Source organism: Macrobrachium rosenbergii, chromosome 56 (genome assembly GCF_040412425.1).
Source record: "Macrobrachium rosenbergii isolate ZJJX-2024 chromosome 56, ASM4041242v1, whole genome shotgun sequence".
Taxonomy (NCBI): Eukaryota; Metazoa; Arthropoda; class Malacostraca; order Decapoda; family Palaemonidae; genus Macrobrachium; species Macrobrachium rosenbergii.
In genome coordinates, this window is record NC_089796.1 from 5,770,755 (window position 1) to 5,785,000 (window position 14,246).

At 36.6% G+C, this 14,246-nt stretch overlaps 1 protein-coding gene across 2 annotated transcripts in view; it reads right to left on the bottom strand.

Moving 5' to 3' along the window:
* Positions 1-14,246, bottom strand: part of LOC136836703 (protein spinster-like) — a 96,425-nt gene that overhangs the window by 30,869 nt on the left and 51,310 nt on the right. The gene's annotated exons all lie outside the window — the stretch shown is intronic.

A 14,246-nucleotide genomic window follows, 5' to 3' on the forward strand; every position in this document is an offset into this window, starting at 1 on the left:
AGAGAGAGAGAGAGAGAGAGAGAGAGAATGACTCATTCACAGCATCTCAAAGAGGCATAACCTGAATGGATGAATGGGAAAAAAAAAAAAATAAACCTTCAAAAAATCACGAAAGAGGACTCGCGTACGAAAGTATAACCCTTCCAGGACCCACTTAGTGGGTCCTGAACCCTTCAAAGGACATCAATGGCCCTGTCAAAATAACGTACCTCGGAGTGTGGTTTAGGTCGACATATTAAAAAATATTTCTTGATTTGAAGGGAACCAAACGACCGTTACATTAATGGCGACTCTTCTGTTGTCAGAAGGGATATAGAGGACGGGAGATGGGGTCCTAGCGGTGTGGGGTATACCCCCAGGGGTGCTGTAGAAGATGGGAAGACCTCCCTATGAAGCCTTTTTAGAAGAGATTTATCGTTGCTGGAGTTAGGGGCGCCGGGATTCACACCTTCTTTTGTACCTCTCTCTGTAAGAATCGGTGTGTGGATAAGTTGTTCTGATGATAGGAATTTATCTGGAACTACAACTTCAGAGAACACAGATGTATATGTATAAATACACATATATGTATATATAATGCGCATACAGTATTTACACACATATATATTATATATATAAATGACTTCTGTGGTTTTATTGGCAGCGTCCTTGCCTTTCAACTAAAAGACATGGGTTCGATCCTATGTGAGTGAGCAATTTATATCTTCCACACGTGATTGTGCTGATTATATATATATATATATATATATATATATATATATATATATATATATATATATAATATACAGTATATACTAATGCATACTAAGCCAAAAATTAAAAGTAATCAGATCTCAAGTTACCACTGGCAACAGTAAACCAGAAACAGTTGCACTAACGCGACTTACAGCAGGGGGTAACAGCAGCTCTGCTTTCCGCAACAGCCACATAGCAGCAACACTTTCTCTCTTAAAAGACAACTGACCTTTCTGTAGGGCGATAATTAATAGCGGTAACAGTGCACTAAGCCCTGTCCTAATTTTCTCTGGGGTTGCTAAACACGTGACTGCTAGGGTATCTGACCAGACCCTATAATCACTATATAGACGCCCCTAATAATTAAAGCAGGTCAGCGTTGCCCATTCATTCTCCTTGGCATGTCATATGGTAGCGAAGCTCTACAGACAGTTATTACACATATATGCTGTATATATAAACATTTATAGTTTATCTATGTGTATATATATTATATAACATCTATTAATATATATATATATATATATATATATATATATATATATATATTCTTATGCTGTGGTTTTCATAATACAGTAATCTCCTTGTGTGTATTTGTGTGTTGTTGTGTACTGTATGATTTTGTTTCAGATACGCGTATGCCGTAAAAGAGTTAGCGTAAAGTTAGTGGTTAAACGCTATGTGGTTTGAGAGGACGACATATGCGTTGAGCTGAGAGAGCACGGTAGGTGTGTAGAGAGAGAAGGGACAGGGCAGTCATTGTTCGTGTATTTTCAAAACTGCTGAAGTAATGCATTCCATTGGGACGCGATCAAAACACTGTGGTTAGACCTACCACGTAGATAGATGCCCATACAGAGGAGTCGACTCTCAGAGACCAAAAAGCGTTGTGGAAAGGAGCTGCGTTTTTCCGCTCCGCGTCTCTCTCTCTCTCTCTCTCTCTCTCTCTCTCTCTCTCTCTCGCTCGCTTGCTCGCTCTCGGGATTACGAATGTCCCGTTTTAATGTAATTGATATTTTGGTAGACGATGGTCACTCATATTCTTTAACTGTTTAATTCCTTAGTAAATGTGTCTGAGTTATCTGAACAGTGTATTTTATTAAGTGTGTGTGTAACGGCGCCTGGTTAAAGACACGAAGCATTTGGTACCAAGGTATTGTAATATAGTTTCTGGGTTTCAGTGCACTGAAAATAATATCTGCAGTGGTTATATGTAAAGATACCTTTTCACTTTTTAATATTTTTTCGTGTTATATGTTTTATGCTTTATCTTTTGAAGAATTTTTCTTTTATACATATATGTGATGTGTTTGCTATTGCCTTAATTTTTGCTTTACATTTTTTGATATTTAATCTTTTGCAGAGTATATATCTGTGTCTTTTGTATCCACATTTTTATATGATTGATTTATTTGCCTTATTTTGTTTAATACGTGGGAATTAATTTACTTACAGTATATTTCCTTTCAATCAAGTTTTGTTATTTAACAATTTAAATCTTTCTTGAATAATTTTTATGAATTAATGATTTAATTTCTGATTTAATTTTGACTGATGATTAATTCAGATTTAATCCAATTTTTCAAATAATAATAATTTCCCTGAGACTGTTAAATGTCATGTATAATCTTTGAATTTAGAAATAAATTTTTGTATTTAAAATATTATGTCAGAGTTTCATTCATTGACCCACCAGTAATTTTGATTTGAATTAGAGATAGAGTGGTAAGTGAGATGTTTTCCTTCAAGTAATTGAAGTGAGCTCGAACCAGGAAATGAAATAAATGGAAATATTTGAACTTTTATAATGTTAATGGAGTGATGCCCTTAGATTTTACTCCTCACACCTGTTTAACGAACTTTATCTGCTTTCTTTCATGATTGATAAGTTTTATAAGGGATCACTGTTGCCTTTAGAGAAATCAGTCGTCTTTTATGTGTGATGAGGTTCAGGTGTCTGGCTTTTGTGAGGTAACTATAATTGTTGAATAATTGGTAAGTTTGGTAATCAAATATCAAGCACTTAGATACCAGGTTTGATTTAAAGAACAGACACTGGACACTCCGGGGTCACCATATATAAATGGTGCACTAGACTGGACCATTTCCCCATATATAAATGGTGCCTTAGACTCCGGGACAAGCACTTAGATATCAGGTTTGATTTGAAGAACAGACACTGGACACTTCGTCACAATATATATATATATATATATATATATATATATATATATATATATATATATATATATATATATATATATGAATATTATCACTTTTGTATGTGATTCATTTATCACACATTACCTGTGGTAATGTGATATATATATATATATATATATATATATATATATATATATATATATATGTATATATATAATATATTTATCATAACATGCGACATATATAATTTTTATTAACCACAATACCCTCTAAGTTCTCGATTTCTTCACATTCCGGAAACGCTTGTCACTACTAAGCCGAGATCCAAATCAAGAGAGAAATGAAGCTATTCCGATGCCCAGCCGAGATTCGATCTCGGGTCCGAGATCCAGAACCGTGGAAGTAACAATGATTGCCTGGCCACGAACCACCGATACTAAGAAATATACTATTATATCCATTATCAGGACAAATGTGACAGGAAAATACCTTACTCTTCTAATCCTAAGTTTTATAGATGCCCAATACTATTGTAACGCCAAGATTAGACCCTTAAATAAAATAAATGGCTTTTAATCGTGAACTACTTCGCCAAGGCACGCTTTCACACAGGTTAATGGCCACCTGGGGAGCAGAGATTTATCTCTGTTCTTCGGCCGTATTCTCTGACACGGAGACCAGGTATGTCAAAAGCCGGGAAGCCGTTACAAAGGCACGTCCGTTCGCGCATTACAAAAATTCTAAGTATCTACTATTAAAATTGAAAAACTAACTGCAACTACTACTACTGTTACTAATATTAACCCTGCTGGAAAAACTGCCACCAGTAATTCAATGCACATCAACGATTCCTTTCAACTGTTTGAATCTCTTGACAATAGCACGCGGGAAAACTAGTCTCTCCCCACGCCCCCTCTCTATCTCTCTCTGAACCATTCTGAAAAGCTTGCGAAATGTAACCTAAAGAAAGATGGCATAAGGGGGAAGAGGAAAGAATATCACACACAACAGATACACAATGGATAAAATGCCTCTTGAACCGGATCGTATCTTTACACAGTGTGACGAGCCATTTGCTATAGGTCTAAAGATTTGCTTTATGAACTCTTTCCCTTACGCTGCATTCATACGACTTTAGACAAATACGAAAAATACTAAATACTAATAGAAACTACAACAGTAACAATAATTGTAATAAATTATGAATGAAAACAAAAACACAATTTACTGGTACTAGAGAACCGTAGTACCACTGGTAGTAGTTAGGACTAACCTAACAGGCCATTCAAAGCACGAACCCTTTTTTCTTTGTCTTTAAACTATTCCCACACTTCTTCCCTGTGCCAACCCTAAGGATGAATTGGGTCACAATCCGTCTACATAACTATAATCATGACCACACTAAACCCCCTTCCCCTACTAGGTCACCACTCACCAGCACCCAGGAGGGTTCAAGAGTCCCTTGAAAAAGATTCTTTCTCTATATATTCCATTCATCTTGCTTCTCTCTCTCTCTCTCTCTCTCTCTCTCTTTACGTATACTCTTTCATACCTGCGGATATTTGTCACCGTTTTCTGCTTTTCTTTCAATAGCTCTTTATTTCTGTACCTAACTTTGTCATCTCGCCCCATCTTTCTTAGCTTATTATTGTTGCGCCTCTTCTTTTTCTCCCTCCTCCTCTTCCTCTTTCTCCTTTATCAATACTCTCTCGTGGCCCCTGTCCCATCCACAACAATCTGAGTTAGAAACTACCACCATTCCTCCAATGAAACGAATGATAGAAAAACCGGTTCTCACAAATGGTGGTGCTGATGGGCTCAATGAATGACAAGATGGAAATCCGGGCAGGAAGGTGTGTGTGTGTGTGTGTGTGTGTGTGTGTGTGTGTGTGTGTGTGTGTGTGTGTGAGAGAGAGAGAGAGAGAGTTATATAGACAAATGTCCCCCACAAGATGTTCTGGTGCATCCGAAGAAACACCATTTATCAAGATATAAAAAAAAAATTAAATCACATAGGCCTATCCCTCTGTTTTTAAACTGGACGATGATATTAATATAGCGCCAAGCCAAAGGAAACTCAATATACTAAAGGACAATATTTTATTTTTATCAATTTATAGAGGAACTAAATAAGTATCAAAAATTGAAAACCACACGCAGGGTAAATTAGCTAAGCCGTCTGGCAAAAGTTTACAAAACAAGGGTAAGTCCAACCTCAATTGCAAAACATGTTTGCATAGGTTGCAAATTTAACTAAACAAGGCAATACTCCATGTAAAGTAGCTGACAAAATAATAATAATAAAATAATCCGAATACACTATTAACTGTTATCATTATGTAAACAATTTCAGGTCAACATAACACTTAACCCTTACATGCTTTAATACGTCACATCACTAAAGTCTTAACGAGTTATCATCATCTTGACCGACATTCTCAAGTTACCTAAGACAAGACATGACAAAAAAAAAAAAAAGTCCAACACACGGCGGAATGCTGAAGGCGTCATGACACTGCTATCGACGCAAGCGCAGTACTGCCAACTACGCATTTTGCGTCGTGTTATGAAATGGTCAAGTTTTTATATATATATATATATATATATATATATATATATATATATATATATATATATATATATATATATATATATATATAGTATATATATATATATATATATATATATTCGGTAGATTGCAATATTGCCAATTATATTTTTGTGTTCCCCTGTAATAGTGACTTCTGTGAACTATTCCATAATTCGGTTATTAAAACCATGTAACCAGTAAGAAAGTTTCATCAAAGTTTCATCATAATGAATTAAAGTTTCATCATAATGAATTAAGCTGTGACGTACGAAGCATTTTTAAAAATCCGGCTTAATGAGAGAGAGAAAGAGAGAGAGTCTGCCAATTTCCCAATCGGAGTTAAGGACCGCTAGACCAACTGATATGTAAAATGACTTCGGACGCTATGACTCCTCAATATACATCATTATCTATAATGTATTATCTGCCTATATACGTCGTAGGAAGATGATATCGTATGCAAATAACCTCGACGTGATAAACATTTATCTTTTGAAGGACCCAAGGGGATGGATATATCACGCTCGGTCTAGCCGATACAGAGATTAGTTACCTATTCGTCCCCAAGATGTGACACGGACTTTATACCTTTCTGTGTCCTTACTCTAATCAGTCCGCTTATCACTAATAATCTTATTAATAAATTATACATCTTTATTTGAAAGTTCAAAAAGGTCATTAATATTAATTTGCCGCGTAGGGTATCACAAAGTGTAAGTTGAATGATAAAAAGTTCGCTCTCAAGATCTGACACGGACTTTAATACCTTGCTGTGTCCTTATTATAGTCACCTCGGTCAATATTATCATGATCAGATTATCATTATTCAAATCAGTCTTTATCTGAAAGTTCAAAAGATCATTAATATTAATCTGATGCGTAGGGGACCAAAAAGTATAAACTTTTTTTTTTAATCTTTTTTTTTTAAAAATCATATCGAGTTACACTTTACAAACAAATACATATGCTGTATATGTAATTTATGTACAAAAAAATTTAAAAAAAGAAACATCTGAAAATAAATCTTACACATCAAAACAATTCCTATCTATTTTTCATAAACTTTAAAATGCACAGTTGAGGTACTCATCTGTAAAATATAAATTAATTTTTTTTTACGGAGAATTTTCATCAAATACCTATCAACTGAATGATAAAAATTTCACTCTCCAATTTTTTTAACCAGTTATGACTGAAAGTACTATTTTACACACAAAAATAATATTGATAAAGGTAATATATTTTCGGTGAATTTTGATATATGGCAAGAGAGAGAGAGAGAGAGAGAGAGAGAGAGAGAGAGAGAGAGAGAGAGAGAGAGAGAGAGAGAGAGAGAGAGAGAGCAGCCTCATTTACTAGTAAAAGAAAAATGGTTACATTATGTACGAAAGTTTTCATCATAAAGAATTATGCCGTGACGTAAGAAGTAAAACAACTCCAGTTTAATGAGAGAGAGAGAGAGAGAGAGAGAGAGAGAGAGAGAGAGTGTCGGTCAATTTCAATCGCCAATACCCGTTTAATAACACAACCAATTATTATTCCATAGATTCTGAAAATGCACATCTACATGAAGGGGCTAAAGGCAAAATTAAACAACCGGACTAAGTAAGCAACAAATGAGGATACTTAAGAAAAACAACTCTAGTGAAACTGACCCACAACAGATGGCGGGTTTTTTCCCGCCTATAGCGACAACTTCTCCCTCCGCCTACCCTCACCTCCTTACCGCCAGTCCCTGATCCATCCCGCAACATTTACCTTGTAGGAAAAACTTTGGTTATTAACGCTGATTACGCTACATGCCAGCACGGTCTCTTGCACCTGGAGCAGCCCGTTGGTAAATGCGTACGTGGCAAACTCCGTTATAGGAAACCCCAGCCATATGGCTTGACGCGACAGTCACTTGTTGCAGAAATGTTGCAAACCTTCCCCTGTGTTCTTAAAATATTCCTAAGTAAAATACTCACGCGCATGCGCGAGTAGTCACGCACACGCCTGATTTTGTATTTAGATAAGAAACCCGTTAATAATAAATACTCCCAATGTAATCAGTTTAAATAATAAATTCTCGATAACGCCTAATGCATTTGTTAATAATACATAATAATTAAGACGGTCATCGAGCGACTGATTGCGTTAAGGTGAGTATCAAGTAGCCGGCGTTCATAGACCGTAACTTACACTCGCATACCCCGCTTTTATATCCGGTTCTATCAGGATTGCCCGAGCTTGCTATCGGCAGCGATTCTAAGCGGTGGCTACCTCTCTCTCTCTCTCTCTCTCTCTCTCTCTCTCTCTCTCTCTCTCTCTCTCTCCTGAACACAATACGAAACAGTACACATCCCATTAGACCGAACATGCTTGTTCTGATTTCCACACAATAGCACAAGACTGCCCAATCAAGAGTGACAATCACAGAACAATGAAGCCATAAAACGCAAGAAGAGTCGAGTATGCAACCAAAGCATGATATCGTCTGCAATGCCAGCATTATTAACTTGTTAGTTTTTCCTCAAACACTAGAAACTGCAAGCTTGCACAACACCCTATATCAACACAGCCACGACAACTCAAGCACGCATATCACGTACAGTTGTTTGTGTGCGCAATCAAATTTTTTATGAGTTTACATGCTAGGCACAGATGTTTATACATTTAGAAATTAACTAGCACTGCTTAAATGTTCACTCTGCATAATCAACATAAGGCTACATTTCACATAACCATTCCTTTACACACAGCACCTCGTACTAGCCGGTGTTGTTCCGAAAAATGTATCATCAAGAACTGCCTACGTGTATACACATAAATTCCAACAAAATTCTTGACATAACGAAAATGAAGAAAATATAAGGACATCGACTCCTGAGATCCTGTGATATCATGAAAGCCAAGGTACACACGGCGGCCCCGGGCAATATTGCTAGACCCAAAACAGGTCTTGCGTCACCCACAATCTTCTTAGTAAGACATTTGTCAACTTTTTATTGTAATCTGAAGTAGCAGTCCTTCATGGCCTCAAAATAAAACTGTTTCAGTTATCCCGGCTTTGTTATTATAGACTTGGACTGAATACTACCTCAAAATAACATAATCCACTTCTTCAGTATCACCTGCCGGCTAATTCCAGCTACAAAATTCGTTCAACTCGGGATCTTTTTTTGCTCTTTACTCGAGGTCACCATAAAAATTCTCATAAATCAAAGTGGTTTATTCGCTATAGAAAGTAATCAGTAGGCCTCATCAGGCACAGCAGACCTCGATGCTAAATATATTAGGTAATAAAATGAAGACTTTCAGCCCGACACACATTCCACGTCTACAGACCTCGTTGGCGAACCAAAAGCTATTTTTTAATTATAAATTATACAGGATGTCTATAGTGATAGAGAAGAATATACAATGACGCAAATGCATACACGACATACTACAGTGACTGCATACTCAAATACTATACTTGCTACTACTCGAGGCAACTAAATTCAGCAATCTATTGCTACCTGGCAACTGCCGCACCCCACACACACACGTATGCAGTAATCGTTTATTTCCATGATTTGACAGAGCGGCGGCTCTGCATTCTGGACTTCGTCACCTTTATAATATCAGACCGAACTATATCAATACATTATTAAACTATATTTATAGTACTTCTGGTCACACGTCATCGCGACCACGCCTCCCCCCTCCCCAAGTTAATTTTAAGAAATGTCACTTAGCAGACGTCCTTGGCCTAACGTAAGGAGAGTAGTCCCGCCATTGACTAATATCCTAAAATAAATCCTATTATCAGTCTATTATATCATTGTATCGCCCATAATACGATTATTTTAGTCTATGGAATCAAGATATGTGAAAGCTTAGCACCGAGAACTTCGGAGCCATCAGTACTCCGACCCCCCATAGACTCCCCCCACCCCCTTGGAGGTGCTTACAACCGGCAAGCGTGACTTCGGTGGGCGTTCCGCCCCGTTCTCGGCGCCTATTGGTCCGTGTAATACTTTCGAGATGACATCATCATATATCTGAGCTCACTGGTACAAGATGTAGTCTCATATATGACGTTGTGAAATACTGCGCCCTCATTGGCTAGAACGATGGTCCGATCGGCGACGTCATCGTTCGTCTTGCCGACACCGGAGCACATATTATGTTCCAGATCTTTCCTTGGTATATTTACTGTATTCGAAGTTACTTGGGTTGTCTGTATACATAAATACAATTAAAATACTTCTGTCTTCGCATTTCAAACTCACAACAAAACTTTACTACATAAATAAATCAGAAACCTTTTAATTACTTGCTGGCAACATTTTCAGCGATATGGCGGAAAGGTCGATGCAAAACACACGAACTATCGATAAACATTGTTAAAAGATATGAGGTGAATGCAACGTTCGCCTCTTAATAATGTATCGTTAACCAACAAACCGTTTCCTTACATGAAATGGAATAAAGCTTCAAGTTTAATTCAACAAAAGCTAAACTTAGATCCCGAGTGGCCTTGAGTCTAGCGGAGAAAATAACGTTTGTATAAACCGTCACCAAGTTAGACCGATATTCTGGCGGGGAAACTTTGCCGGCCAAGATACCAGAGAATGAAACTTGAAAGCTACAGGAAATTATCTTGGTTTTTCGGTGTTTGTGAAAATTAAGAAAATGTTTATCGATCTGAATGTAATTCCTCTCTGTCCATAAGTCCTCAGAGATTCTCTGAGCTGTTCACCACATGGCTTTCATTTGATATATTTTGAAGCCTATCGCCAAGAAATAAAAAAAAAAAATTATACTTACACATATTCGTCCTTCCAAAGTATGCAATATTTTTTTGTATTTTATTTCATTAATGACACCAAATTCAATAATGTGTTATTCTGTATATACGGACTTCGATAAGCCTCTGAAAAACCTTTTAACTTTTAAAAAATCAAATAAAAATAATTCCAAAATGTTCCTTTTTATGTCAAATCCACAGTAAATAGAAGTGTTACTTTATCTAGACAAAATGTTTTAACAGTTCCTCGATTCTTGAAGGAGGAAATACGAGAATCTAAACGTATTTAATATGGTTAAGGAGACAGAAAAACTCACGTACTGGGAAAACCCGCGCATCGGTTCCGTGTTAACACTGCAAAACTCCCCCCGTCCTCTGAATCAAATTTACCACCACAAAAAAAAAATAAATCTTTGAAACGAATTAAATTTAAAATAGGAAATAAAAAACTTTTGGGACGTCCAAACACCCATTTCATTCAAGGTTAATACAAGTTTACTGAGGTGTATGGTATTTACTGGTCACTTTCAAAATATTTATGGCCAGAATGACCTTCTGACATCTCAGAGTACAGAGGTCACTGTTGTGACATAAAACACACACACATATATTATATATATACAAAAATACTGTATATACTCGAAGGTCCCCGTTGTGTGAACGCACATACAGTACGTACATAATATACTGTATACATACATACACACACATTATATATATATATATACATAATTATATGAAGACCGATAAAGTTCTACCTGCTGACACTTTCATATTTTATAAACCGGTATAACCAAAGACATCTGAAAGACGAATGCGTGTACCTGTACTCTGCACGCTACACGCGGTACAGCAGAAACGATGCTCGCGCAAGAAGGTACTGGTGTCATTAAGTCACCTGAAACATGATTAATAAGCCAGACGGTGACGCCATCGCAAATGTCACTGGGTCGTTCCTAGAAAGAGTGAATTTCTAGGAACTTTCGGATTCATTCTAAGTTCTCTCTGGATGCTACCTACGCATTAGGCGTGGGGATAACTGGTTCAAATTAAGTATTCTTGTTAATGATTTTATACATACACTTAATTCTTTAAGAAAAATGTGATATTCATGGACGAAATGTATTGTTTGTTTGTTTATATATATATGTAATATATATTATGTGATTTGTATTATATATTATACAATTTGTATTTATATACGTACATATATTTATATATATATACAGTATATACATATTTTCACATCTATTTATACATGCATATATATATTATATATATATATACATATGTATAAAACTGTATGTATATATTATAAAACATATACAACATATTAAATAAATTATTCGTAAACTGTGTATTTATAAATACAGTTTTATATTAAATATTTTGAAGCAGATATGCAAACACCTTTTCAGCTTTGATCACTCTTTTTTTACCTTCTTGACTCTGGCTATGGGCAAACTCGAGACAGGTTGGGTAAAAGGAGTCCCAAGATTCGTCGAGATAGGGCCTAGGTCAAGGTTCTTGGGTTAGGTCAAGAACTAACTAAGCTTACGGTTACGAAGCCGACAGTTCCGTAGAATTACTATAGCGCGCGCGGGTACAACCGCGGCTTTTTATAACCACAACTAGTTTATCACAATAAAAATATACTGTAACTTGACACCGGGGAGAGAGAGAGAGAGAGAGATTAAATGGTAATTTTGGTTCGCTTTGAACTCTAGACCGACCTCGCTTCTGACAGTCGTAACCTGCCAGGATTCACGTAACCCTTTCGTAAATTACCTAAGGTGAAACATAAAAGTTATTTAAGGAAAAGTACCGTTATTCTCCATACAACCTAACGGGCTGCTTTTTATTACTGGTTCATCTTTTGTATATTTCTATATTAAAGTAACACTCATAGGTCTAATGAGGAAGAACTTTTATTTTCCAACCGTCGACCCTGAAACGCTCGGGCAAGCTTACGGTAACACTGCTGTCAAATTCCACCGGGCTGGGGCATAAAAGAGAGAGAGAGAGAGAGAGAGAGAGAGAGAGAGAGAGAGAGAGAGAGACGGGGGGAACGTGAAACGTGGCAGTCAGTACGGATGTTTTGTGAAGTTGAGGGAACTGCCCCTTACACCGAAATACTCGTCCTCGACCCTCCCAGCCGCTCCCTCCCCCCACAACCCAACCTCTCTCTCTCTCTCTCTCTCTCTCTCTCTCTCTCTCTCTCTCTCTCTCTCAAGACTGCACTCTGCGAGTCTGCGGTGGGATTCATTCACCGCGTTGAAGAACACGTGATGGGGTCTCCGTATTACTCATCTTGTGCACTCATTCCGTATGGAAGTCAGGGACTGAACGAGAAGGCCGCTTGAGTACTCCACAAAAGAGAAATTATCACACTAAATATAAAAAGTACTTCTAACCCTTACATGAATCGCTATGCAAAAAAAAAAAAAAAACATATAACATGAAGTAAAAGTAATATTCATACACTATTTTATCTTCATAAGAGAGGTGTAGCTATATATAATTATATATATATATATATATATATATATATATATATATATATATATATATATATATATATATATATATATATATATATGGTTCAATTGTGTACTTCGTGTTTCCAATTCTAAACTGTGTGTGTGTATTTTCATTTTATATCTACGATGACTGTAAGAGGAAAACCTGTTTAATTTTACTTTGTTCCTCTGCAATGTTATATTCTGCTTAATGAAACTCAATGTTTTTATAGTAAACAGCAAATTTTATGGCGACAGCATAAAAAAACACTGTAAAATGTAACATCAGATACAGTGTCTCGAATCCGTTCATAATAAAGTTATTTATATCAAATATATAATAATTATACAATGCAAAAATTTAGGGAGATTCTCAGATTTTAGTCATACGTTTTCTATAGTTCTTGTCGTTTAGCCTAATTTCTGTCAGAACTTATATTATCTCCAGGTGAAAATATTTTCATTAAAAGAAAATACATTTGCAGAAAATCATGAGTATTTGTTCATATCGCAAATATAATAAAAAAAAGACAGCAACATAAAAACAAAATTTGGATATTACTAATAGGATTATTAAATGCTCAGCATGAGATTACGGACGAACAAATGAACTGGCAGAAATTAGGCTAAATGACAAGAACTATAGAAAACGTATGACTAAAATCTGAAGATAAGCTTCCCTATTAACAACACCAATATAACAAGTGAAGGTGAAAGTGGAGAGAGAGGGAGAGATAAGCTACGCTTCTAAATAACGAGAGTAACCGGCACGGGGAAGTCTAGTCTACTCTTCCGTGTCAGTGTACAATACTGCTACACTTGCGTGGCGTCTGTAGGAAGTAAATAGGATTAAGCTTTGAATGCCACCTTTTTAAGTAGCATCATATACTGTAGCGTCTGAAAGTTACAAATGAACAAGTGACTATGCACGTAGCCCAAAATAAGCCACCGATATATGCACACGTGTGCTATTTGAAAGAAGCATTTCCTCTTTATCGGAACCCGGAAATACGATGCACACGTCACCACTACAAACCGTATAAGATGAAGCTACTGACGTTAGCCCTTAGGTTTTCTGTGTTTTCTTAATTACTAGGGAATGTTATGCACCCTATTAATTCAGACAGCGCCCTAGCGTCTTCTTTCCCACATAGCTAACTAATCTTGGCCATCAACCGGCGCTATAACTATTCTCTAAAGGCCTGCGCCGTCGTAGGCCTACTTCATAAAGCTATGTCTATTTCTCTGACGTCATATTCCGCGGAATCTTGTTTATTTTCATATAACGTTTCCCCTCTAGCGAAGCGGAAACACAACATTCGGAGAACGAACATTTTCCAAATGCTTCTGCAAAGCCAGGTGCGTTCTCCCAACAGGCCTACGCCAGTGAGAGAAGCATAGACCTATTATATTAAGTTGGGATCATAATTATAGCCGAGGCACCACGTGGCTCGAAATTCCAAGG